General features: G+C 35.1%; 1 long non-coding RNA gene across 1 annotated transcript; it reads left to right on the top strand.

Annotated features, from left to right (window-relative positions):
• Positions 1 to 3,407: 3,407 nt before the first annotated feature.
• On the top strand, positions 3,408 to 4,031 carry LOC125488742. The gene is made up of 2 exons (XR_007266456.1): positions 3,408 to 3,470; positions 3,594 to 4,031. It is a non-coding gene; the product is annotated as an uncharacterized LOC125488742 (long non-coding RNA).
• The last annotated feature ends 237 nt before the right edge of the window (positions 4,032 to 4,268 follow it).

The raw sequence follows: 4,268 nt of genomic DNA, 5'->3' as shown, positions 1-4,268 counted from the left end.
TCTAAAATATGGTATATGTAAAATTGTTAATCATTTCTTGGTGTACAAATAAAGAGTACTCTATCTATCTATCTATCTAAGCCCGAAACTGAAATCAGAATTTCAATATTCGCGAAAAAAAAAAACATAGATATATTAGTTGGTCACGTGACTTTTTACTATGGAGAAGTAATACGAAAAGTGAACGGGCTTAGATATAACAAGCTGCACATGCTGGTTTCGGCTTAGTATACCTACCTACCCTTTTTGCAACACCTTGTAGACGAAAGAGCATGAAAACTGAAGTTGTGAAGATGAGCAAAATTTAGATAAGTAATTGTTTTTCGCAGTATACATTTACCTACTATTTTTCATTTCTATATAGATCTGAAAATTCTGAAATGTACACATACATAGACATTCGTATACATACATAGTAGAAGAATTATATTCGACTGTCCTTACATAGCTAGGTATTTTAAAAAAGCTTGTACTTACAGTTATCTACCTACTAACTAGTTAACCTTTACCAACTAACAAAAAAACCAACTTACCAAATCTACTGCATGCAAAGCACTATTCTGAAAATGTTGACAATAAAAGTTTGCAAATGAGACGATAGAAGAAAACCTATACTTTATAATATAAGTTTTTGGAAACTATAAAAAACCTATTTATACCTATTTTTACATTAACCTACTCTGAATGAAGTGTCGATTTTTTTTCTGTTTAGTAATAAGATAATGTAGTTACCTACTTATAAAATGTTAATAAATGTAAATTGAGGCTTTCGATTTTAAATAAACTTTTTAAACATATTTCATTTATTTTTTTAACGTAAAACTTAAGGTAAACCCTAGTAAGTAAAATAAATCCATCGTAAATGTAGCCGATAAAAAGAAATTAGTTATACTTATGTAAACTTCAACCATTTTATCCAGTAAGTATAGGAATAGAGAGGCCTAAAGACATAGGGAAAATTATTATGCATGTGATTCAAATATTATTTTTAATAAATTTTGTTATTTCAAAATTATGCCTCCAACAATATTTTTGATTAAGTACCTACCTATAAAAAACCGACATAGCCAAAAGGATTGGCACGCTGAAGTGGCAATGGGCAGGCCACGTAGCCCGCAGAGCCGACGACCGCTGGAGTAGAAAGGTTCTGGAGTGGAGACCCCGTGTCGGCAAACGGCGTGTCGGTCGCCCCCCAACCCGTTGGTCTGATGATCTGCGGAAGGTAGCGGGAAGCCGCTGGATGCAGATGGCGGGTGACCGTTTGGGGTGGCGATCGTTAGGAGAGGCCTATGTCCAACAGTGGACTACAGAAGGCTGAGAGAGATAGAGACCTACCTATAATTTGTTTTTGAGCGAATAAAATAGTTATTGAAAAGTACAAAAAAAACTGCTGTATAAATTCAAATCTCTGTACCCTTAGCAGGAACATTTCATCGTTTCCGTATTTCATTACTACACGTTAACTTTGAACGTATTGAAATGGCAGCATAAGCCTTCGTCGTGTGCCGGTCGTTACAACGTTACCAGAGTTAAAATAAGGTTGTACCACACTGAGATTGTTAAGTTCAAAACCTTCATAATAATTTCAAAGTAAGCAGCGATTCCTTATAAACGCACTTTAACAATTGTCTATGGATGATAACTATGATTTGAACGCACATCCTAACTTTTTTTTTTGACATTTGTCATCTGTCAAATTATCAATCTATCTATTGACACTGACAGGTCGGCTTTCATAATTATTTGTTAAATGATGATGGGCACCAGTATATGGAAGCTGGGACCAGCACCAATATAAATGAGTGATACGTCGTCAAAAAGGTATTTTTTTGCAGAATATGAATAACGGAAGCGCTAGTCTTGATTTACTGTCCAATTAGAATAATCGTACCTTGAAAGTTTTTATATTTTATTTCTGTAATTTTAATGTTTTGGTTAGTTTTTCACATTCATTCTTAATTTTTATTACAAAATGATCATCATTCATATAATATTATATTTGTTTATTATCTCAGTAAATAAAACCAGTTAAAAGTAATTTCTCCAATTTCAATAATACGTGTTTACGTGTATTACGCCCTAACTGTCATCAGGAGAGAGAGTGCAATGCTATAGAAAAATACTTCCTTCTGACGAATATATTTCAAAATGGACAACTTATACGGATTTGTCGTCATAATACTTTTTTGCTCACTTGAAAAGAGCTATCCAACGATGTATGTCTCATCTTTATTGGACATAGGTCCCAAAACGCCCATTGTCATTTGTTTATTGTTTTATTGAATTCAACGCAGTGATATTTGCCTACGGATACCAACGCCAAGGCCCACGGATGGAGAGGTCGCCAGTGGTGCCTTAATAAGTGGAAGGAACTAGCCAAGCTCAATAGCGAAGGGACGGGACAAGGAGTGATAAGCAAAGGAGAAAATTAAACATGAAACATAACATTAAGGCCTAATTTCACACCATTCGGTTAGGTTAAAAATACCTCGGTTTGGTTACATTTTGGACCGTTAAAGTTAGTGAGTGTCCCACCATGCTAAATCACGGGGTTAACTCCCTTGATCGGGTGATAAACTTGATTGCTGCTGTGGGGTTCCGCTAAGACTTGGTTAAGACCGGTAACCAGGCAACGGGTTGTTTACTTGTCACTCATTCTGTCAAGATTCAAGATGGAAAAATGAACAGATCCTTTGATAAACAATATACGAACTAGATGTTGTGTGACATAAAAAATGAAGCGAAATACTGTCTGGGTTTTATATAATGTCAAACCGAGATAAAAGTTTTAATTTAATGTCCTAACCTAACTTGGAACCGCAATATAGAAACACAAATTGATGGCCCTACCTGGAAATCGAACCCGGGATCCCTGGGTGATGAAGCTGAGCTTCTACCACTAGACCACAGAAGTACATATAAGAAGTTAAACCTAATGACTTAATGAGAACTATTGAATTAAGTGAAAAATCTACTAACAAAATATTTTAAAATAAGACCTTACTTAGAAATGGAGGTGTTATTTGTTGAGTCCTTTCTATTGCACTGACACTCCATCTAGTTCGTTGTATTGTTTTTCAAAGGGCATGGCGTAATGATATTATTTTCAATGAAGGATGTCAAAAAACAACCTCGATAGAAATAGTAACCATGGCAACCTCAAAACCAAAAAGTTTGGTTGTTTGAGGTTGTTTGACATTATAGAGACATAGACACCAATTTCAATGAATATGACAGAATATTGAATGAAGTGTGAGTGAATGATTTACATAATGCTTGATTTATGAATGGTCTATTAGATTTTCGTCATGGGACTCATCCAATTAACAAGGGTAATAATCCTTAAACGCGTCGTCAGCAAATCCGTTATTGAGACTGTAACTAACAGAATCATGAGAAACCAGGTCTAAACATAAAAGGTTGTCATGACAGATTATCCCCTCGTCTCTCAATGATTTCCTAATACCTAGGTACTCTTTAAAAAGCATTAACTAGTTACCTTGAGATAAAGCATCGGCAGTACTCATGTTTCTTTGAAATAGTTAGTAGTTATATTCTTATTCTTAATGATGCAATTATCATTTGTTTTGCAGGTATGGAGTGATTATAAGAATAATACAAAGAGAAAATGCTCCCAAATTGCCTAAGGGGGCACAGTGAATGGTTGATGGTTCAGCCCTAAAATGGATATGTCAGATTGAAAGCTGCCGGTGAATGCTATATAATTGATGTGATGAGATATAGAATCAGCATGGAACATGTGCCTCGTACGAGGAGCCAGCCCAATCCAGCTATACCAGCGTATCCTGTACCCAGCATCACGGACCAGGCCACTGCCTGCAAGTGCACCCCCGTGAAGGCATAAATTATAAGTGTGCATTTTGATTGCTCGGTGAAGAATACATTTAGGAGAAAAGATAAATCATACATTTTGTTATACTATGCTGATGTTTGCAAATGTTACATGATACTACCTACTAAGATAAATATGTTTTTTTGTAAAATAAAGAATAAAAAACTGTTAAACAGAATGTAAATATTTTATTTATTTTGTGGTAATTTCATTTATCCAGAACTTTATACCCATTAGTAAGTGGGCCCAGAAAGTTGATGATTTATCATTAATGAAGTCTATTAATCCTGCCTACCAAGAGACTTATTACCTTTAGTTAGGTTAAGTGCCAATTTCTCCGTAGTCGCTTTGAGCATAACCAGGGAGTAGTAGTTGATTTTTGACACATCTTTCGTGAATTTTATATGGATATGAC

Source organism: Plutella xylostella, chromosome 2 (genome assembly GCF_932276165.1).
Source record: "Plutella xylostella chromosome 2, ilPluXylo3.1, whole genome shotgun sequence".
NCBI lineage: Eukaryota > Metazoa > Arthropoda > Insecta > Lepidoptera > Plutellidae > Plutella > Plutella xylostella.
This window is presented reverse-complemented; position numbering and strand designations above follow the sequence as displayed.